A 24,774-nucleotide genomic window follows, 5' to 3' on the forward strand; every position below is an offset into this window, starting at 1 on the left:
CTCACAGGGTGCATAGCTGCCAAGTTTTCGCTTTTCTCGCGAGGAAGCCTATTCAGCATAAGGGAAAATCCCTGTAAAAAAGGGATAACTTGGCAGCTATGACAGGGTGTTTGTTGTGGGGGAGGAAGGGAAAGGAGAATGTTAGCCGCTTTGAGACTCCTTCGGGTAGTGATAAAGCAGGATATCAAATCCAAACTCCAACTCCTCCTCCTCCTCCTCCTCCTCCTCCTCCTCCTCCTCCTCCTCCTCCTCTTCTTCTTCTTCTTCTTCTTCTTCTTCTTCTTCTTCTTCTTCTTCTTCTTCTTCTTCTTCTTCTTCTTCATGCTCTCAGAGGCTGCAATCAGCTAAATAGAATGGCTGCTGGCTGCTAACTCCTCCCCCAAGTCACTTTCTGGCTTCCTCTCAGCAGAAGCCTCTCCTCAGACCCTGTGCTCTAGCAGAACTTACGGCTGGACCCACAAAGAATCTAGAGTATATCACCAACCGCTATGGAAGGGACACCAATGTATCCCAAATAATTCCGTACTTTTTTGCATGTTTTTATAGTAAGCTGCTTTGGGAGCTAATCGTGGTTAACTTGTGGGATATAAACATAATACATTCCATCATAAGATAAATATTAAGAACGCATAAGTCTTGTCAGGCAGACTTGTGCAGGGGCTTTGGAGACAGAATAGAGTCTTGATGATAATTTTTCTTACATTCTTAGACTAGTTGAACTTAGCTTTGTGTTGTTGAACAACCAACATTTGTGGACAGCTGTGCCAGGTATAAGGGGCAGAGGGGGCTTCAGCTCCCCCTATATTTTTGAGGGGACTGCCACCACCGCCTACTGCCACCGGGCACCCTCTGCACATCCCAACCCCAGCCTCCACACAGCAGCCCAAGAGCTGGACAGCAGCTGGGATGAGCAAGCCCAAATATAACCCTCTGTGCGTCCTCCCCTCACGCAGGGCATGCCCAGTGTCATCATGTGACTGTGGCCCCTCAGTGTGTGGAGCAAGTCAGAGCCCGTTTGTGGATGCTTTAGAAGAGTTTGTGGTTTCACCACTGATGAAACAGATTGCCTTGTTCAATCCAGCTGAATTCTCCGAGCCTATGTTTACAGATAAGAACAGTGTAAATACTTAAATTATTATTATTATTATTATTATTATTATTATTATTATTATTATTATTTTCAAAAGGGAATAGGGTTCAGATATAGATTTGGAACATCTCAGATGATTCTGAAACTGTGTGCTTGGTTCAAGAGAAGTTAGTAGACTAAAGGAATCATGTGTGCTAAATCCTTGAAAGGAAATAATATAATTGATAGATTCCAGAGAGGTAGCATTTTTAAGATACAGATTTTCATTCTTTTGAACATGTTATGAATAAATATAACAATATATTCCTGTGGCGTTGCATTAAGTCCATGCCAGGTGACAGAACTGCCAGAAGCCATATACTGATTCAGATTATCTCATGGATGCCAGTTTTGTGCAGTTCATGAATCCTCATCACAGGCTCATGAGAGCTGTCTAGAAGTTTACAAGGTGCGAAATATTTCTCACAACATATATGCCAAGAAATATGTTTGAAGATAAAAGCTGCTGCTGTTAAATTGACCTTTGTCAGAAGAAACACTGTGAATAAAGATTAAGGTTCATTTCTGCTGACAGCAACAGCTTCTACCATCAGAGAAAGGCTTCCTTTATAAGAGAATGGAAATCACCATGCCCTCTCATCCAATTTTCCTTAGAAGATATACCAGGGAATAACCCACAACTTCTTGTATCTTCTGGGCGAATCCCTTCTGCTTCTGTTTCTATCTATGGAGCCTTTTACCAGATTTTTAGAAGACATTTGAAGGCAGCCCTGTTTAGGGAGGCTTTTAATGTTTAATAGATTATTGTATTGTATTTTTCTGTTGGAAGCAGCCCAGAGTAGCTGGGGAAACACAGCCAGATGGGTGGGTTATAAATAATATATTATTATTATTATTATTATTATTATTATTATTATTATTATTATTATTATTATTACACCCAACTGTTACCCCATGAAAACATGCTCATTAGAAACATGTGAAAGTTCACATAAAATCCAGAAGTGATATTTAGCTAAGATTTGTTCAGAGTAGATACTGAGGGATGAATGGACCTAACTTGGTCATCCTCATTAATTTGCACAGAGCCTAGGGCTTGCCGATCAGAAGGTTGGCGGTTCAAATCCCTGCGACGGGGTGAGCTCCCGTTGCTCGGTCCCAGCTCCTGCCAACCTAGCAGTTCGAAAGCACGTCCCAAGTGCAAGTAGATAAATAGGTACTGCTACAGTGAGAAGGTGTTTCCGTGCGCTACTCTGGTTCGCCAGAAGCGGCTTTGTCATGCTGCCCACATGACCTTGAAGCTATACGCTGGCTCCCTTGGCCAATAACGCGAGATGAGCGCCACAACCCCAGAGTCTGTCATGACTGGACCTAATGGTCAGGGGTCCCTTTACCTTTTACTCTGAATAAAACTTCATTGAATATCACCCATATTCTTAAATGATATATTTATTCATTTTCCTTCATAATGAATTATCACAAGACAATGGAGCATTATAGGTCATTTGTCTTAAAGCCCCCACTGGTCAAATTCAGCTGGATAAGAGCCAAGCTATAACTGAGATTTAGACACAAGTGCCACTGGGTCAGACAGCCATGTTAGAGAAGGAAGAACGGACGGTCACAGGTGCTGGTGGAAGAGATCCCCTGAGATTTGGCAGGATTAAATAATCCATCCATCTTCACTCCACACCTTTCAATGGCTCTTCACAAAAGGCTCCAGTGGAGTGAGTAGATCCTGCTGATTTGAATTGGGTGGATCCTGACACACCCTTCAACATCTAAAGACAAAAGGAGATTTGTGTTTGAATTTTCTCAACTCTCATTCTGGTCGGACTGCCATACATCCAGATTTTCCCAGACATAGCTGGGATTTGTCTGTCAAAAATAGCATCCAGGCGGAATTTTCTAAAAACAGCCAGAATGTGATTTTCACTTTTTGAAATGTGGCAACCCTACATACTGGAGACTTCTCTCCCCCCCCCCTTAAAAAGGCTGTTTACCATCTACTCTATTGCTTTACACCATCCCTCATTAATGAAAAAGCCAATAGGGCATCTGTTCTTTTATTAAAGATAATTTCGGAAATACATAACTGTCCTACAGTCAGCGGTTCAAAGTATAACTCAGGAGCTAGTGTGTGTGAAATGACAGGCTCTGTGCTTCTCAATGCTTTAGTGTTCATGTGCAGGCATTGATCTACTTGTCAGCTATAGACAAGATATATTTTAGGGGCTGGGAACCTGCAGTCCTCCAGTTTTTGGTGGACTCCAGCCAGCCCCAGCCAACATGGTCAATGGTCAGGGATGATGGGAGCTAACATCCAGCACCATCTAGGGCAGGGGTCAGCAAACTTTTTCAGCAGGGGGTCAGTCCACTATCCCTCAGACTTTGTGGGGGGCCGGACTATATTTTGAAGGAAAAAAAATGAATGAATTCCTATGCCCCACAAATAACCCAGAGATGCATTTTAAATAAAAGGACACATTCTATTCATGTAAAAACACGCTGATTCCCGGACCGTCCGTGGACCAGATTTAGAAGGCAATTGGGCTGCATCTGGCCCCCGGGCCTAAGTTTGGGGCCCGCTGAACTAGGGGGCCCCAGGCTTTTCCTCCTCTGATGTATCTGATCCACTAAGCTAGTTAACGTCTAGAGATAATGGGGAGCAAGCTAAACCCTTGATGAATGACAATTCTGACTTGCAGCATCAAATATTTTTGTGCATGTGCATTAGAGACGGGAGGCATTCATCTCTGATTCATAGATTTAACTTCAAGAGTCCCTGGGGAGGAAGCTGAACCTTGATAAACTACAGTTTCAGCAACAGCTAGCAACATTTTAACATGGCATATCCCATTGGCAAAAAGTTAGGGAAGAAAAGGGGATAATAATTTGCCAGGGATAGAGGCAGTGCAAGACAGGAGTGCCTGGCGTGCTATGGTCCATGGGGTCACGAAGAGTCGGACACGACTAAACGACTAAACAACAACAAAGAAGGGCAGGGGGAGAGATACTGTTTCTATTTGTAGGGACAATTGGGAGTAGATGCTGACAGTGTCCATTGCCACAAGCTTTCCCCATTAGAGCATAAGTGCAAGGCCATGTGACTTCCATGTACTGAGGTGGCAAAATCTGTTTTGCAGCAGGATCAAACTGTCTTCCACTCCTGACCTTTTGCTTCTTGAACATGGACTTTTATTGACTTTATTTCCTAGAAATAGCAGCAAGTATGCCCCCCTCTCTCTGCCAATCAATCTCTATCGTTTTGCAAAGAAGCGGAGCATGCTGTTTCTGAGATTGATTTACACATTATTTATCGTATTGGCCAGCTTGAATTGGTCGGCCTGATCCCCTTTCGGATGGTGAAAATAATAATGTCTCCAATTACTTACTCAATAAACTGTGGGTTTGTCTGTTATTAGTGATCATTAGTGTTATAATACAGCGTGGAAATTCAAAGCAAATTAACCACATATGCAAGCTGCTGAATACATCTGCAGTTAATCATACACATGCTGTTTAAGTGGGCAGAGCATTGAGCAAGAATCGTCCAGCAAGAATTTGAGTGGAGGGGGAAGTAAGATACCATCAGTTTTGTTTTCCTTCCTTCCTCCCCACCCACCCCTTCTTTAATCTGGCAGTCCCAAATGAATGTTTATCTGAGATGCTGTCAATTGCTGAAAGCACAAAAAAGAATTATAGCTCAAATTAAAATAGCTTTTAATGTCGCTGATTCCAGGGCACCAAATCTTTATGGCCATAAATAATGAATGGGCAATTCATGTAGGTACATTCCCTCCTCCACAGCCTCCCTTCTTTCCATACATGACCTTCCTCATATACTAATGTGGTGGAGCACCTTTTTATCAGATGATGACACACGTTCTTGTGAGTGATCACTTCCAGTCACAGTTATTTTCCTATGAAAATAATGGCTTCCGGTTACTGAGGGTGAGCCTGTGTTTATACCAGTACAGATTAAAAATAAGTGTTTGTGTGTGTCCCCACATATCTCTAACATTTTCCACCAGATAGCAGAAAGTGTTTGCTTCGAGATGTTTTCCGAAATTGAGCTATTTCCATACAGTTGGTTCGCCATGGGCTGGTGCTGAGCTGAAATTGCTCGTTGATCTGTGACATTCATATGGGGCCAGGGCTAGCCTAGGCTGAATTGGATGTCACTCGCAGCTGATCTGCAGTGTCCACACTGGATGAATCAGAGAACTTGTGTAGGGGCTTTAAGAAACTGTTGGCGGTAGAGCTGAGCAGAAATTTATCAGAAGAAATGTGCCTGAGAAACTGCCAGATTTTCCCCCCCCAATTTTCTCAACCACCCACCAGAAAAAGAAGGCCACTTTACATAACTTTCACCACCATTTGGCATGGGGGGGGAGGGTTGAGGGTTGTTGTTCCCACCACCCATCCCACAAAGCCACAGTATGTTACTGAGTCGTTCTGCCACATTGTGAAAGATGCAAAAAGATTTGCTGCTGCGACCATTTGGAGAGACAGTAGCAGCAGAGCAACAACAACAACACAAAAAGAGGAGGGGGGGGGAGAAGCTGTGCTATTTCCACTGCGGATGGTGAAGCCCCATCTCCTGTGAAAAATTGGGAGAAATTCATTTCCCCATTTCCTTAGTTTCTAGAAATAGGACGTTAAAATTTGAGAGGTCATTGGTGCACAGCTCTGGTCGGCAGAAATCAAGTTATTTCATTGGGCAAAATGACCAGTTCCCAAAATATAGACTTGCTACCAAAAGCTGCTCCTCTGTGCTGAAGTCCCCTCCCCCATTGTAATTAATACCTACTCCAACTTGCCCTGCATCCAAGGTGTCCTGGCTCCACTTGAGTGGGGGAATGCAAAAAGGTAAAGGAAGGGACTGGTGCCATCAAGGCAGGAGCTTCGGGCAGAAGTCCTACTAAGCAGAATGGGCCACAGGACCCCCAAACACAACAGGGCCGGTTTTCCACATTTGGAAGAAAGTGAACCTCCAAAAATGAGCAGCATAATTCTAGAGTCTAGCATTCCCTACTTGAACCCCTGTATGGGTGAGTGGAAATTTCACACAGGACCAACCTTCTCTTTCTCGTATCCTTTGTTAGGGGACAAACTCTCTTGCCAAACTGGTTACCAAACTATCCACCATCAAGTTTCTGAACCAGAATCAGAAACTTGAAATGAATAAATCTGATTAATCTGAACTGCAGTCAAAGTATTTGGGAGGGGAAAAAAATCAGCTCCATGGTTTTCTTAAATGAGAGGATATGGAGGTATCATTTGCCTTGCTTTTATGTGGGACTCCTGGCTTAAAGTGTAAGGGAGTGTAATACGGTGTTTCTAAGGCGGATGGTAGCCTTTTGCTCCAGGATCTCCACCTCGCTCCCACACGCATGCTGGTGCACCTGCAAAGGAGCTCTACCTGTTTACAAATTACCCCAATTTTCTGCTTGAATCAGCAGTAACTGTTCACCCTCCCCCGTGATGTAATTAGGCCTTCAGAGTTCACGTGTGCTTATTATGATCTCTCTTGTGCTTTGGTCTTTTTTTTCCTTGTAGCTGTAATCATATATATATCTATATAAGTATTAAAATGTTGTAACAATGGTTCAGCTAAATTATGCACAGTGGGCCATACTAGCCCTCCATTAACATAAAGTATGCTAAACAAAGTGTTTTCTTTCTGATAATTACACTCTAAAGCATCTACTGCTTATTAATTTACTTTATTTTCCATCTAGGTTCTCCCCCTTTATTTTTCTAAACTTTCAGCTGTCTTTACAGCAACTGACACAGCCCTTCTGCAGTTTGGAATAATGTTACACTCAGTGGTGAACGGTACCGCTTGGCTGCCCGGGGCGGCACATATGCAGTCCACCCCGGTGTGTGTGTCATGATGCCACAACGCGGCCTGACGCATGCGTTGTGACGTCACGACGCACGCGCCAGGACGGACTGCACATGTCCACACATACGCAGTCCCTCTGCGGTGGTGCGTGAGGGCGGTGGCCGTCGTGCTTGGCTGCCGCTGGCGGCGAGGGCAGCGGCATGCTCAGCCAGAGGAGGCCAGGGGCAGGCCAGGGGCCGGCGGCACTGCACCCGCGCTGCCCCTACCAGACTGGAGCTGGGGCGGCCCGCCCCCCACCCCTCCCTCGCTACCCCCCTGGTTACACCCCTCTTTCCCCCCCTCTCTTCTTGCCCCCTCCATACAATTTGTAGCAGCCACAAAGTATACCTCTTTTACAACTATTATTCTTTAAGAATGCAAAGTGAGCAAAAACTATTGCCCATTAGAAATCAGGTGGGGATGTCAGAATGCAGTTTTGCAAGTGTCCTCTGGTGGGTCCCATCCTCTACCAGAGGGCCCTTACAGATATGGGGGGGACAGTTGCAACAGCCCTGTGGGGAAGGGCTATAGCTCAGTGGTAGAGCAATTGCTTGGCCTGCTGAAGGTCCTGGGTTCAATCCCTGACATCTGCTAAGGGTGAGAATATTCTCTGTCTGAAACTCGAGAGTTGCTGTTGTCAGTGTAGACAATACCAAGTTAGATGGTACAAGGCAGGGCAGCTGAATTTGATCAGGGCAGGGCAGCTGAATTTGAGCTGCCATCTTAATGTAGTGCAGTCAGGGAAATTCTAGGAAATTAAAATGGTGGCTCAGACCCATCCACTGACCACTGGTGACCCAAGGCAAATGTAAAGGCAGCATCTGAACATGTGATGCAGCATGTGAGCCATCTTGTGAATCAGCTTCCTGACTGAGAAGGAAGTCAAGCGCCATCTCTTTACATCTGGTAGCCTTAGGACCTCTTGGCCAAGAAGACACCTCTCTTGTTCTGCTGTTTGCTGTGTCTCAAAGCTGGGGCCTGGAGAGGGGTTACAATGGCATGTGACTTCTCCTTTACATCTGTTTCAAATGTTCTCTTTTTTCCTAGTTAGCTGCCACCAAAATGCGATGGTCAAGCATTTGTTTGTGGACATATGAAAAGCAGGAAAATGCTCCTTCTCTGCAGGTTTTTGCAAAATGAAGCTGGACAAAATTAAAGTGGACATTCACTGCAGCTTTTACAGAATGAAAGTATCCAGGGATGTTTATCGAATTGTACGTTTCTTCATAGTTATAACAAGAAAGTCGGTAGGCTTTCAGTTTGTAAATTGAACCTGAGACTTAAATTTTCTTCAGTAGAATTGGGGCTATTGTAATATATGTGTGTGTGTCTCAGGAACAGGGAGGAACTGGGTTCTCACTGCATGCCATCATTGGAATGTCTGTTCAGTGCCCCAAGTTGAGTGTGAACGAATATCTAATTCATTTTTGGAGCGAAACTTGAGATTAATTAGTTTTCCCAATTTGCACAGCAAGGTAAAGTAGATGTGTTGCTGCTGCTTGACTTTTTGCTTAATCCTTTGAGTGGATATTTAATCTTTTTGTTATATATTAGAATTAGAGACTTGGAAGATATGAATAATTAATCTAATTATGCGCCTATCACTTTAATTTCTTTAATGTTGTATAGAATACTTTTTTTAAAAAACACACACACACACAATCCAACTTCACAAATTGGTTTAGGGTAGGAAACCCTTTTAAAGGATTTTGTATTTCATCAAATAAGTGCAATTTAGTGAAGGGAAGTACTACATTAAATTTAGAGTTATGCAAATGGAGTTAATCCTAGAGCGCTTTGGACCAGCTTTATAAGGTGTGCTTCATGCATTTGTAACTTGCATTAAGGAAGTAGGAATATTATAAAAGCTGTTGTGTTCTCTCCAGTTTACTCAACCTTCCAAGCTGGAAGTCAAAAGGCTTTGATGAGAGGGACAACAGTAGGGCAACTACGGTAAAAGAGGAAATGCACCACCAAAGAAGAGGACGTTGATTTGCTTTACATTTGCCTGTGTTGTTAATATGTATGGATGCAAGTTTAGTGATCATTACTGTGAATTCATACAATAGGTTGCAGCCAACTAAGTCCTACTCAGAGTATACCCATTGAGATTAATGAACCTAAGTTAGTCATGCACATAAACTCAGGGGCAAACTTTGGTCTTTCAAATTTCAGTGGCGCCCTGTGCGAGCCCAAAATTTGGCACCCCCACCTCTCGCCTCACATACTGCTCAATTCACTACGTCATAGTTGTGATGCCCTATGGCACCCCCTAGTTTCGGTGACCAGTGTGGCAGAACTGGTCATGCTGCCCTAAATCTGCCTCTGAGTAACTTAAATAGGCCTACTCTGAGTAGAATTAGTATTGACAACCACCCAATACATCTCTTAGTGGGGGAATCTTGTCAGTCTGCTGTTAAAGTGCTAACTATTGGTGGGCAATTTGAAGGACCACCTATTCTTTCTTCTGATTAGTCTTTATTTTTAAACCAAACATGGATTAGGCAGCTTTTACACTGTTCAGTGTAAAGTAGGACAAATGTCTATCCTAGAGGAAAGGGTTGCTTTGACATTTCACTTCAGCTAACAACAACAGCCTCTAAAAGATTTGGACTTCAGCTAAAATTGCTTTTATATTTGGGGTTGCTAACTTGTGGCTCTCTAGATGTTGCTGCTCTAAAACCTACATCATCCCTGATCATGGGACATATTAGCTGGGGCAGGCAAGAGTTGAAGGCCAAAATCTGAAGGACCACAGGTTAGCTAACCCTATTTTACATGAGCTTCTCTGGCCCCACCTTCTTGCCAGTTGTTTTAGCTCCCTTGCCCTGCTGTAAATTAGAATAAGATCTATACTATATCTAAATTAGAATAAGATCTATACTTCAGGGATGGGGAACCTCACCTAGAAACCAAAGGCAGCCCATCACCATGTTCTTGTGATTATTACTAGGTCATGCTTTCTCCCCAGGCCACATTCCTGACTCCATGCCCTTTCATGGATTCACAAGAGTAGGATACTGCACATCCACCAATTAATCTGTGTAAAGTATTTTACTGTCCTAAGCTTTCAGACTGTGATGGTCTAAAAATAAATACAGTAAGGTCTTTTGCTTGCATATAATATCCTATTCACAGTTGTTGGGGTTTTTTTGGGGGGGTGTCAATAATAGAAACATATTTGTCTTTTTAGAGCCATTAAAATTCTTCTTTAAAAAGCTAGCAGGTTCTACACAAAGCTGTTCCTATGGTGAGCTGATAGTTGTATTTTGATACCCAGGCTGAACCCAGCATGGGAGCTGAACTGGAATAGAAATCAATGGAATAGCATTAGGATGCAATTGCCACTCATTATCAGAAGCAAAAGACCACTGTAATTCACAAGCTGAAAACATTTTACCAACTGTTTTCGCAAAGCATTAGTTTTGGTATGTTTTCAATTTTCATGACTCTCTAAACCACTTGGCCTATAAAGACCATTATTACCGTCACCCACAAATTTGTGGAATTAAACCTAAACAAATTCTTCAAAGCTTTTGCTGCTTTCTGATTTGATCTGCTTTCTCTCCACCCCTTTCCTCTCCTGGTCACTGTTTTTAGTGCTTTTTTTCAGAGTGATAAGTATTGTGTGCCTCAAGGACAACACTGAGCATCCTCACACCCTGTTATTTTAGATTGGCCACCCCATCCCAATATAAATACCCCTTGCCATTCAGACTTTCTTGATTTCATCCCTTTGTGTCATGGCACAAGGTCAGTGGTGGATTTCCATGAGGAATTCATCTAAGGCTATGTCAAAATATCTCTGTCATCATTCTGGTTCCTTTTTACCCACTTGCCTGACCAAGTCGCTCACCCCAAATTTCACTTTTATTTCTTTCACCCTTTGTGTTTGACAGTTTTTCTGTGATGCTGTTTCCACATGCTATGCTATCATGACACCGCATCACCATGCTGTACATATTTAATATGATTTCAGAGTTCAGTGATATGAAACAGTTTAAAGAAGCAGAAGGAATTGAGCAGACTGTCCAGTTCTTGAAGGGAAAGGATGCAAGGTCCAGTGAAGAGCCCATATCAAGCAGAGAATGTATAAGACCTTGCACAGCTCCAAAGGTCCCTGCTGCTGGGAACAAGAACCTAGGCCTTAAGTGTAGTAGGCACCACCTCTCTGGAGGGGCTGGCTGTTTATAGGGCCCTCACCTTTTTTGTAGTTTGGGGCTTCCATGAGGCTGGAGAGAAAGAGGTATCACAGGTGAGAGGGGCAACCTCTGAGTCAGAGGGTGATGGCTGAGCTGTGCACTGGCAGTTCTCCCTCTGAAGAAGTATCTCATCCTCATTGGAGTCCTCCACCAGGCAAGGTCCCTGGGTTGACACCAGTGACAATACCAGGCAACAGACAACAACCAGGGACTTACCGCATGCTGTTCTGAGAAGAAAGAGAATGAAGGTAGATGCACTTTCTGCGAACAGCGCTTTAGTACAAGTCTAGTAGCAAACTGGGACGCAGGTGGTGCTGTGGGTTAAACCACAGAGCCCAGGGCTTGCTGATCAGAAGGTCAGCGGTTCGAATCCCCATGACAGGGTGAGCTCCCGTTGTTTGGTCCCTGCTCCTGCCAACCTAGCAGTTCGAAAACATGTCAAAGTGCAAGTAGATAAATAGGTACCGCTACAGTGGGAAGGTAAACAGCGTTTCCGTGTGCTGCTCTGGTTTGCTAGAAGCGGCTTAGTCATGCTGGCCACATGACCCGGAAGCTGTACGCCGGCTCCCTCGGCCAATAATGTGAGATGAGCGCGCAACCCCAGAGTTGGTCACAACTGGACCTTGACCTTTACCTAGTAGCAAGCTAAGGGGGCCAGAACATTTTGTTTAAAATGGTTAAAGGTTTCCTGAAAAGCTGCTGTGTCAATCCATAAATCTCCATCTGAAATATAAACCCAAAAAACATGGTGACAAAGTTACTTAGAAGTTCTCCCTGCCACCCCAGTATATTACTACCTGGACCATAATATCCTCTTCAGAGTTCCCTGATCTCTGAATGCCCCTGACAAGTGAAGTGAGTGGCTGCCAGTGAGAGGTCTTGCAGCTCTTTGATATCTTCACTGGAGAGGGTCACCTGGCACCTTTTCTGTGGTCTCTCAAACACCAAGTATATACCTTTTTATTTACCCAGGTTATGTTATTGTGTTTTAAATGCAGCCTGTTTTATGAAGTATCTGATGTGATGAAAGCAGGCCCGGCTCTAGGTGTAGTCCCAGTGGCGCGGGGCGCCAGGGCGCCAGGCCGGCAGGGGAGGGGGCGCTGCACGACGAAGCCGCGCTGCGAGGGCGGGGGCGCCGGAGTGATCTCAGCGCCTCAGCGCCAGGGCGCCCGACCTGCTTGAGACGGCCCTGGATGAAAGTGTTGCTGCTGCTTTCTCTTGATATTTTTTGTTGATTTTAGCTTCGATATTTGTATATTTGGTGTTGTCTTACTCACAAGCTGTCCAGGGTGAGTGGCTCTATTCTTGTCGTTAATATTATCACAGTGGTAGTTGTTTCATTCTTAACAGAACAGCAAAAGTAGAAACCAGATTACATTAACATCTTTTATTGAAATAAACTGAGCTTTAAAGACACCCGCTTCTACTCCCTTAAAAAAATAAACAAAGAATCCTGCTGGCCATAAAGTGTTGATCAAGGAACAATGTGGCGATCACAGCAGCAATACTACAGAAACAGCATTCCCTCTGGTTTAATAAACATGCAGATAGCTTCAAAATGGCATATGCCTATAAAATAGGAAGTCCCAGATTTCATTGTTTTGGTTTAGGCAATTATCAGATGGGCAGTGTTTAGTGGAGAGGAGACACATGATCACTTACAAAGGGAGGCTTAATGAATTCCAGCCGCTAGTATTTTAGGCAGTGAAATGATACATGATTGGTGAGTACAGTTAATGAGTAAGTCTGTTAGCCACAAACTTCTAATTCATGGCAGAATTGATGAATATCTTTTGCAGGCCAAATTCAAATAACAAAAATGCCCAGGTTTCCTCAGTCTTGCAAGGTAATGGCTTCCTTAAGCATCCTGCTAAGATTCAGGAAATTAGTCAAATGGGATCAAGCTTAGGCCAAGCTAATACTGAGAAGCTGAATTTACCCAACATTATCTGTGGGTATAATTGGAAACAAGAGTTTTTGAGGCCAGCTGTGCAGGTTGCAAAAGGATAATAAGAGGGGCCCAGCCTTACCATGTCAGATTGATAAATGTTTGTGAAGACAACTGAACTGGGGTGCTTGTTTTGACCAAGTACATACTCAGGAAATGATTAAAAGACGGGGAAGAGTTGTCCCAAAAGCCAGCTTAATATGTTGCACAGGTGAAGCTGCTTCAAGACAAGCCTGTCTAAGAGTTAGAAGCTCATCTAAAAGTGGTCTGGAAGTTGCAACAGAGTGGTGGTGTTGGGTTCCATGTTAAGGAAGCACAACTAAAGGAGTTCTAGAGCAAAAAGGCACATGTCAGGTAAAGGATAAGGCTAATAATAGCAATATGTCAGCAAAATGACTCGAATGTGGCTTGGCTTAAGATACAGAGGGTTACACTGTATGACCACTGCAAAACAGAAATGAGTTAGAAAGGCAGCCAGGATTTGAGAGTAAGAATGGCTGAGTATGTCAGTTTTGTGTCACAGTCTTCTACTCTTAAGTTCAGTTTCCACATCAGTTTCCAAATTTCCACATCAATTTTCTTTCTTTTCTTTAAAAAAAACAATAACAAGGGTCCTCATGAAATTTCATCAGTATTTTAGCATGATCTTAATATGCATATTTGCATGGAATTTCCCCTAATGTACACTTCATCTAAGTTTACTCTAAAGCAATGTTTCATATGATATTTTCACTAATGAATGCATTGTTATGCACACTTTACTCCAGTTTATGCATTTTTGCTGGAGAACTGCACTGCAACATTCAAAGAAGTGCACATTTTGAAGGACAGCTATGTTTCAGTTTGCCTAGTGTTTAGGAAAGTGTGAATTTAGTGGGTTCACCTTTAAATACAAAGTGAATCAGATTTATCCCCCATCCCTACTTGAGAGCAGAGGCAGCCTTATTTAAATCCCACTGTGCCAAGTAGCTGCCAGTCAAATCTCAAATGGGCAAGGTGATGATGTGATGACGACCCAACTCCAGGGATTTCTTTGTGACATTGATGATCTAGACTCAAATTTATCTTCTGGATGAGTTTTGGGACTCACCCTGAAACCTAATCACTCTGGAAGATAATCTACCCAGGACAAGTAGGAGAGTCAATCCCCATTGGTTCTGCTGGACCATGGTATCTACCTGAGCCGCTTGGCTTGGTTTTACAGTGGTCCTGTCCTCCCTAGAGGGTGATGCAGACAGACTCTGACTCAGATGTCCCACAGGCTTCTATCTTATCCTCCCTGCTATTTAACAGCAATATGAAACTGTCAATGCAATGCAATGCAACCCCAACAACTGAAGTGCACCAGTGGAGGCTGGTTTCCCATGACAGGACCATGGCAAAGAGGAAAAGATGTAAGCTTCCCTTTTCTATTGCCCACAGTCTTTACATAACAAAAATGTACACATTAAAAGAATTTGTGGGATTTATATGACATCTAATTTGACCCTAAATTTTAGAGCCAGGATTAGAAGGATCAGGGAAAGGTATCTGTGTGTTGTATCTTATGTTTTCCCTTCATAGTATAGACCATAGTGTGTGTACCTCATAAGCCATAGAAGCATTGAGGGCACCAGAAATACAGATCAACACAGCAGAGTCTCATTTTATATCTTAGCACTGGAACTCTGTAATGTTTTGAAGATAGAAAGGAAGCAGGCAGACCTGCCTATATATATAAATCAGCACTTTCTTAGCATTGATGCTTTGTGAATTACAGAAGAGTTTAACAGGAAAACCATGATGCATGTAAGATAAAGTTACACATCCGACACACCACATCTTACCATACACCTTCCTGTTGTTTTTCTCTTCCCATTACTGGCTTGTATTTCTTTCACCTTGCAGTGATGACAAAGAGTTCACACCTATTCATCTAACCGCAGGTCTTTTAAAAGACTCCAAAATACATTTCACTAAGTTCTCTTCTACAACCTAATGAACTTTAGATAGGTGATATTCTGTCAAGTAGTGGATCCTACATGTTTCCTTTATCTCCATTCATATTCTTGTCAGTATAGAATTTAAAAACAGGATTTACATTGACATGCTATTGCACCTTGAAGGAATTTGGCTAAATTGTACAGATTTCATCCCAGATGGATACTCATTTTGTGTCTTCTGCATGGAAACCAAATGTGCCACCTTGTTCTTGCTATTGATGGGGCTGGCGCAATGTATCATTCACAAGTGACATCAGCACACTGTGCAGTGTGCTGACATGCTCACACGTCACACACTGCTTGTGTCATGTGCGCGCATCGTACAATGTGCTGGCATCAGTCTTGCAAATCATTCAACGTGCTGGCATCAGTCACACACATGCTGCGAGGGATGCATGAGTGCTGTGGGCATACCATGCAAGCTGCATGATTAAGGTGAGCATTTTGTGCAGTATGCGCGCATGGCTGCTGCAGATTTATTGGGGTGGTTGGCCCCCTTCTTGAATTTTTTTGGGGGGACCCTTGGCCCCCAGGCCCTCCTTAGATGGTCCCTATGATTGAAACCGCATTGCATTCCCTGTAAACATGATTTTTCAAAATGAAATGTGCAAGCTGAATTGGTTGCCAGTTTGTTTCCAGGCCCAATTCAAGGTGCTTGTGTTAGCGTTTAAATCCTTAAAAGACTTAGGCCTCAAATATATGAAAGTATACGGTTTTAACCCTATATCAAATATCTGAACCTCATTTATATGCCTACACACACACCTGGCACATTTGAAGATAGACTATATTATAGACACGACTTTTGCTGACAGCAGTTCTTACTGAAGCAAAAATAACCATTGTTGGAATGTCCTATCCTTTTTCCTTTAAGAAAATTGGCATGATTAGAATCTGCTCTTGTTCCTTTGCTTGAACTTTGTAGGATTCCATCTGCAGCAAAGTCCAAAAATAGTTCTGGAATATGCAGCATACTTGTCCACCATGGGTAATACTTGTATACACAACATTAAAGTGATGTGCTGTCTAATCACATAGCTGCCCAAAATGTATTTTCCTTCAAATGGTCTAAGGCAGGCATCCTCAAACTTCAGCCCTCCAGATGTTTTGGACTACAATTCCCATCATCCCTGACCACTGGTCCTGTTAGCTAGGGATCATGGGAGTTGTAGGCCAAAACATCTGGAGGGCCGCAGTTTGGGGATGCCTGGTCTAAGGCATGTCTGTGTTCTTTAGCTCTATCCAGATATATTATCAGGTTCAGGTGGCACAGGTGGCTTAGAGACAAAATTCCCGGGAAATGAATGACAGGTTCAGTTATCTCTCCAAGGAAGATATTCCATTTTGCAGTTTAACACCCAGGTATTTCCCCAACCCCTGGCTAATCCTTAAATTACAAGTAAGGGTTTTCTCAGTCTTACCTTTTCAGCCTTTAACTGTCTTCTCCCAGCCTTCTTTCTCCTTTATCCATGTGTCATTGGGACTCTGGATACATTCTGCCCCATAACAGTTTCCTGCTGAAAAGCGCACCCTCTCTAGGTGCTGTTTGCCCTTGATGGTGCTGTGCTATTTATTGCAAATAGCACCATCAAGTGGAAATGTAAGCTAGACTGAATTGGGGACCAATGGCTGTTTTGTTTTGTTTTCCCCTTGAAAACACAAGTGCATGGTTTAAGCAAAAAAAGTGTGAATAATGTAACATATAAATTTGTCCCTTCATCAAATATTCTTTCTGTATAACGGAATGGCAAAAGTTTGGATTGGGGCTGGGGGGAGAGAGTGAGAGCATGGGTGCAATAAATTTTAGACTCTGGATTTAATAATTTTATTGGACACACACACACACACACACACACACACACACACACACTACATCAGAGGTCAGCAAACTAAGGCCCGCGGGCCAGATACAGGCTCGTTAATCTGGCCCGTGAACCTTGTGGACCCTGCCGTCCGCTCGGTCAGGTGCAGTGCAGAGGCCTCACCAGGCGGAGACTGACTTCCACGACATGGCACAGCTTCTGACTGGCTGCAGGAAGCTCCTGCAACCAATCAAAAGCCGCAGATGCCTCTGGGCGGGAAGCGACGCTGATGCGGCTTCTGAAGCTCCAGCCAATCAGAAGCCGTGGACGCCTCTGGGCTCCACCCCTTCCTTCCTGCTGAGGTGGCTGATTGGGAGGAAGCGGCTGAGCGGGAAGGAAGCGGCAGCGGCACAGAGGCTGCCTCCACCGCCCAGGTGGTGTGAGTGGCATAGGCGGGGGGGCTATTTCGGGAGGGGGTGGGTCCGGCCCCACACAAGGTCTGAGGGAAAAAGTTTGCCGGCCCCTGCACTAGATGGTTGTGTGTATTGCTTCACTTAATTCAAAACCGAATAAGCCAGCCCTACTGTGTTTGGAGGCCCCCCTGCATATTTGGCTGTGTGAGGCCTTAGACTTCTGCCCCCTAAATCCTGCCCTGATTGAGAAATAGGTGCCGAAACAGCTGGATTCTCAGCTGAGTTGGTGGAGTGGTACTGCTTCCATCTCTTCTTTGTCAAGGACAAGGTGAATAGCTGCTAAGAATATGGACAAGATAATGCGTTTTAGAGAAGTTCTCCATAGCCAAATTACTCCCTTCAGGACTACAATATGGGGCGAAAAATTTGTACAACCTCCTCAGTTTGGAACACAACCAACCATCTCTGAATTGTAGAAGAAGAATGCAGAAGAAGTTTCTTATCACTATCTAAGCAGCTGGCATGCTTAGTACACACAAGCTCTCCATCCGTCCTCAATAGGTTAAGTCTATGCTGTGTTATATCTGTGGGGAAAATTCATCTTTTTGAAGTCTCCTTTGCTTGTCAGCACAGCAGAGGTCGGTAATACTAGCTGTGTCTTTTATTAATGGAACCTGCTGTCTTTACACAGAAACAAGATTATCTTGTTTTTGTCCAGTCCGTTTCCGTACAGGGCTTTTGGCGGAAACCTGATCCCTGCATAAAAGTGATGGAAGATGCTGTTCAGATTAGAAAATATTGTGGTTCGTCACCTTTTGCAGCTGAATGTTTCCCAAACCTTAATAGATGACATACTTCCCAGCTAAGGTACTCAACTTATTCATCACCAAAAGAAGACTAAATGTGTCAACCAGAAAAGAGGACAAAAGAGGAAAAGATTTCCACAGGAATCACATATGCTATTTTACATGCACAGGGCAAAAATTGGAAACAATTACTACAATTGAAATAGGTACATAAGTGATACATCTCACCATAGTGACGAAAACTGTGGCCAGGTGAACACTGAGGCTGAGAGATAAGCACAGAAGGGCAGTTGTGGGAAAGATTTTAAAAACCACAAAACTTGCAGTTTTACTTGCTATTATTAAAACTGTTGGAAGTCAGAAAACCATGCTGATCTAATGCAATCACACAGAGATTCCCCTCCAGATTCCAATCTGCTTTCTGCCCATCTCTGTTGCAGGCCTGAACTAGGACAAAGACTTAGAATAGGACTATGTAATGGGTCTCCCATCCACCCCCTGTAGCAGCCCTGTCTGCCATCACACTGCTCTCTCTCTCTCTCTCTCTCTCTCTCTCTCTCTCTCACACACACACACACACACACACACACACACACACACACGAAGGCTGAGGAGAAAGATGAGATAGCCATTTGCAACCCCATCAACCCTGTCGCAAATGTCTCATGAGATGCTGAATACCTCTCATATTACTGTGCTGGTTGTACTACTATTTATGGCAGAAAGGGTGGTGATACCAAGGAGGAGACAGCTCTGGTCTTTGCTCCATTTCTGAGAGATAAGGCAGCAAGGCAGTCCAGGATTTGAGGGGGGTCTTTGATAAGTCGCTGTCCTGGACCCCCTACTTTCCTAGGCATGTGGAAGGGTTAGCCTCCTGTTTTCATCAAATGCAATGTGCTAATGCCCAGTTCTGCAATGCTACTGCACTCTGGGATTTTGGGGGGTGTGAGGGTGGGGGTGGAACATCTCCACATGATGTGGTGGCCACCAGTGGCTAAGGAACCTGGCGGATGCCGGAAATAAACATAGAACAGCCCCCAGAAGGCCGCATGAGGTCTCACCCTGCCAGACATGCCACAAGTCCTAGAGCAACCCCGGTAAGGTTGCCCCGGTCCACCGAAAATCAGGGCATCCTGGATTGAGCCGGGGCAGCTTCTATAAATAGGGGATGTCCTGATTAAATTGGGACACTTGAGGGGGTCTGGCTAAATGCATTTTCACGTGTGCAGATAAGAATCATTGTATTTACATGGGGGGACGACGATTGTGACATGGCAGTAGTTCTCCACCCTAAATGCATTATAATGAATCCTCATTGAGGTGAGGATAAACTGACCAAATGTCTGAAAATGGCTTAGATCATCCCTACCAAACCTTTCTCAAAGGAAAATTGTTGGTTTGAAGGGCATGCTAACATTGTGATTAGTGCTACTCATTACTCTTGGCAAATTAGCTACCTCTTTGTGTCATTCAGCATTTCTTATCCAAAGTATGGAAGCTTAAACTGTGTGTAGAATGGCTTGGCATAGACTAGACTATGGGTTGGTTTCAGGAGGATGAATGGAAGCTTTTCAAAGTTTAGGACACTCACCAGTGCTACACCACATAAATCACAGTGCAAACTGTGTGATTATACCCTGCAGGGAAATAGACTGTGTGTTTATGGGGCTCTTCACTGAGCGCTTAGGAATAATCTGATATAAAGCAGCAGGGGAGGAGAGTAATGACAACTTCAAATTAGTTTAATGAATGTTTACATTAAATGGAGAAGGGGGAGGACGCTTTTCTACAAACCTGCAAACACAAAGTGACAGTTTTCTTTCCAGAGTAGAACACTTAACTTTTCCTTTTTAAAAAATGAAAGGTGGAAGAAAAAATCTCTGCAGATTTTAACCCTTTCAGAGCAGTTCTACCTTAGTATTTTTGTGGAACACTAAGGTACTATTGGCCTTCAGCTGAGGTTTTTAAATGGGCTTTAAAAAACCCATATATTCCAGCTTGCCATTTTATAGCTTTATGGATCTACCACTGAAATTATTTTGTTTTTTGTTTGATCTGCTATCAATTTGTTGTTTTCAATAGTTTGCTTTAAATTTTTATTATTCCTTTGCACCCTTCGGAGGCACAGCCTAAAGATATGACACACAAATAAATAAAATCAGCAGTGCCAAAGAAATATATATACAGTACTCTGTTTTCAATTCTGTCTCTCTTTGATTACATTGCAGTTACCTCTGCTTTTTGCTAGTCCTGAATCTCATAATTTATTTGATCCCCCCCCCCCAAGAGCTTATGTTTGCTTATAAGAACATAAGAAGAGTCTGCTGGATCAGGCCAATGCTTTGAGTTTCAAGTTGCCTACTGCATACCCTCCAACATTTCAGGATGGAACACCCGCCACCCCTATCCCACCGCCCCTGCCCACCCACCCTGCTTCTGTCACACCCTCCAACCACCCACCCAACCAGACCCGGCACTTCTCTCATGCGCCTGCCCGCTGCACTACTTCTCTCAGTCCTAAGCCTGGGGTGGAAGCAGCACAGAGGCAGCAGTGACAGAAGCAGCACTGCATCACACCTTTTATTATTGAGAGCCAGTGTGGTGTAGTGGTTAAGAGTGGTAGACTCGTAATCTGGGGAACTGGGTTCGCATCTCTGCTCCTCCACATGCAGCTGCTGGGTGACCTTGGGCTAGTCACACTTCTTTGAAGTCTCTCAGCCTCACCCACCTCACAGGGTGTCTGTTGTGGGGGAGGAGGGGAAAGGAGATTGTTAGCCGCTTTGAGACTCCTTCGGGTAGTGATAAAGCGGGATATCAAATCCAAACTCCTCTTCTTCTTCTTTCCTCTGTTGGGCTCTGGCGGAGGGGGAGTGCTGCTTCTGCCAGAGAGGGGCAAAGAACACCCGGATCTCCTTAACCTCCTGTTCCCTCTGTGGCGGCAACCCTTGCTGCCCGGAAGACTTACTCCTTTTTGGAAGCCGCCATCACTTTTCTGCTGGGCATGGGCTGTATAGAATTTCAGACAAGAGTCTTCTATGGCCCTACCCAGACATGGCAGAGACTGAAGTTGGGCCATTCTGTGTGCAAAGCAGGTTCTCTATCCACTGAACTGCAGCCTTTCTAGCAGTGTGGGGAAAGGGCAACTGCCTGGTTTGGTGGGGGGGGGCAGGAATAAGGGGACAAGCGGAAGTATTGACAGTAGATCTGCCAGGTTGCTTTGGGCTCAGCACTTGCCCATGGATGCCATGTGGTGATGTTGGGTCTGTGATATGTAAGCATGGGAGAAGTAATTAATGTAGGTTTCTTTTCATCACTCTATTTTATAAGTGCTAGGGAAGAAAGTAATTTACTTTAAGGTAAGAAACTAGCTTTCTCTTAAAACTGAGAGAGGATGTTGTGTGTGATCTTTAGATCAGAATAAGGAACTATGATAAGAATATATAAATTCTCTCTCTCTCTCTCTCTCTCTCTCTCTCTCTCTCTCTCTCTCTCTCTCTCTCTCTCTCTCTCTCTCTCTCTCTCATACACAGACAATATATGATGTATGATCTAAATTATTCCTGGATATTTGAGATGTCCTTGAGCTCAGGATAAACCAATGACTTAGTTAGCACACTGGGATAGCAGGAAACAGAACCTACATGGGTCCTCCAGAAATAGGCAGTGCAAACAGCACAGGTCAAGTGAAAATCCCAGCAGCTCTCAAGCAACTTTTCAGCATGTCAGGCACACAGTGTGGGCAGGAAGGACGTGCAGTGGTGTAGGTGCTGCCTGCTGCCGATTTACCAGAGGACATTTTCTAATGTGCAGCTGCATGCCAGGCTTTATATCAGGGGCAGGCAAGAGGGAGATTGGGGCTGACTGGTAGAACATACAGAACTGCCTTATACTGAGTCAGACCATAAATCCATCTAGCTCAGTATTGCTTTCACAGATTGGGGATGGCTTTCCGGGTTTTTAGACAGGAATACTTCCCTGCCCTACCTGAAGATGCTAGAGATTAAATGGGGATCCTTCTGCGTGTAAAACATTTCATATAAATTGTATTTGATTTCTTTCTTTCTTTTTGAAAAATAATGACCAACCTGCCTCTTCAAGTACAGTATAGGAAGTACTGTACAGTATTTATTATAGCTTTAGCCCACTCTGAAACTCAGCGGAATTCATTGTTCGTCCCCTGCCACATTTTATCCTCACAACAATCCTTTGAGGTAGGCTAGCATATGCATCTTTTAAATAATTATTTTTAATAGTGAACAGACATGGACAAACAACAGGATAATAAAATGTAAGCAAACAAGTAGGATAGTCAAGCACATACAGCACCAGATCATTGCCAATACATATATGTATAATGATGGTGGCAAAAATGAGCAAATGAACAGCATTTAATAACACTAAAAGTTAGAATCTAAGTTCATGTTTATGATCTCTTCCAAAAGGATTCCTGATTTTAGGGGAATCAGCTGAATTGTCAAAGGAAATAAAATGAATCCCTGTCCATTTGAATGTGTCAGGTTGATCTTGTGGCTGTAATTCTTCCAAATGCTGGTATACCAGCTCCTGAGAGAAAATTCACTTAGTGGCACCTGCATCCTAGCAGCCACAAACAGCCACACCAGTTTAGGATCCATACAGATGGTTAACAATACAGTTGTACCTTGGAAGCCAAATGCCTTGGGAGTTGAACGTTTTGGCTCCCGAACGCTGCAAACCCAGAAGTGAGTGTTCCAGTTTGCAAATGTTCTTTGGAGGCCGAACGTCCAACGCGGCTTCCGATTGCATGCAGCCAATCGGAAGCTGCACCTTGGTTCTCAAATGTTTTCAGAAGGCGAACGGACTTCCGGAACGGATTCCGTTCAACAACCAAGGTACAAAGGGGACTTTGGAACTATTCCATGGCTGCTGAGCATGCTCAGTGCAAACCTTGAAGCATGCTGATACTTTTTGTTTCTCTGTGACTACATTGTGGCTATGATCCTGGAGCTACACACCACCTGAGGACTGCTATGTCAAACAACAGTAGCATTTTATGTTCATTCTCAGTGTCTTCCACTTGCCTCCAAGTAAGGCTGATGGATGTCATGTTGATTTGTCAAATGCTTTTCTGCAATCTATAATGACTGTAAACTTAGCGCTATTACCAATGTTTGGTATAACCAGTTAACACCAGAAATTGTGCCAAATGAATCAGAACATATTGAAAAGAACTTTATTTTATGAGCAGATGAACCTTGATTTCCTCCTTTTTAAACCAATTTAGAAACACTTTGCATCTGTCTCAGTTAGTCATTCCTAATCAGGATCAGTCAAAATTATGCAGATGTGAACCAACACAGTGCTAGGTTATTTATCACATGCTATTGGCAGAATATGATCATGTAAAAGTGTGAGCACATTTTGCTAATGATAACTGGACTATTGTTAACTGTTAATGGAACCTGGGATATTGATTTTTTTTAATGGACAGTGGCATTAGTTAAACTTCCTAAAACTGAGAGCTACTTCCCAAAATACATTTTTAAACAATGGACACCTTACTACCACAAAGGAGGGCTGCCAAGGTTTGGGGCAAGACAGATTCATAAGTGAGGTTTCAAGTTTTTGTTGACTTTTCTCACAGTAGCAGCCTTCTCTATTGAAATGCAAACTGAGTAAACATTAGTAAGTTTGTCTTATCATGTGAGTCAAAGTGAGGAGAAGCTGGAGTAAAGATTTAAACAGAACACACAGCTGTGATGGTGGCAGAGCCTTGCTGGGTCAAGGATGATGGATGAATCCTTTAAGGAAGCACTGCAGCTGAATGATGGAGCACCTGCTTTGCATGAAGAAGAAGGTCTCAGGTTCAATCCCTCCCATTTCTAGTTTTCTATTTTCAGTGCTTCATATCAAGACTTAAAGTTACCTATGGTGTGCCTGTGCATTGTTCTGTCAATGTGATACCTCTTTTAGAAGGTATCTTTGCTGAATCAAACCAAAGCCCTGCCCATTCAGATGTCCTATTGGAAGTCAGAAGCAGGACACAAGGACAACATCACACTTCCGCTTGTGTTCCCCTGTAGCTAGTATTCAATGGCTGATCCTAGAGGGAATATATAGTTATCATTACTAGCATCCATTGATAGCCACTGATCTTCTATTAATTTGTCCAATCCATTTTTTTAAAAAATCCATTCAAGTTGGTGTTCATCACTACACCTTGTGGTAGCAAATCCCTTGCCCCCCCAGGCCCCCCTATATTTTTCATACATTATAAATTATCACATGACAAATGATCAAATAAATGATAACGATAAAATATTGCGATCACTTTTGTTTGAGGGTTTTATGTATGCAAGGGGGTTAACATTTTGCCATGGCCAGTCAATATAAGGAAATGCTTTAAAACAAGTGCACAGTGGCATCCAAGGGATTGAAAATGTAGAAAATATATATTTAGAGAATGATAATATTAGAAAAATCAAAATCAAATGTGGCAGGAATGTTGCAAGGCACCTTGGTAGTGGGCATAATTATCAAAATATTCCAACTAAAGGAGGAGAGTAATCTGGATTTGTATTTATTACATTGTGTCAGTAGATGTAATCCTATGGACAAACAAATGCTAGTTCTATATATTCTCAGCATAGTAAAATAGCATG

General features: G+C 43.4%; 1 protein-coding gene across 1 annotated transcript in view; it reads left to right on the forward strand.

Annotated features, from left to right (window-relative positions):
* The window catches only part of WWOX (WW domain containing oxidoreductase), a 572,066-nt gene that overhangs the window by 427,762 nt on the left and 119,530 nt on the right, over nt 1-24,774 (forward strand). The window lies entirely within an intron of this gene.

Source organism: Zootoca vivipara, chromosome 6 (genome assembly GCF_965207765.1).
Source record: "Zootoca vivipara chromosome 6, rZooViv2.hap1.1, whole genome shotgun sequence".
In the NCBI taxonomy this organism is placed as follows: Eukaryota; Metazoa; Chordata; class Lepidosauria; order Squamata; family Lacertidae; genus Zootoca; species Zootoca vivipara.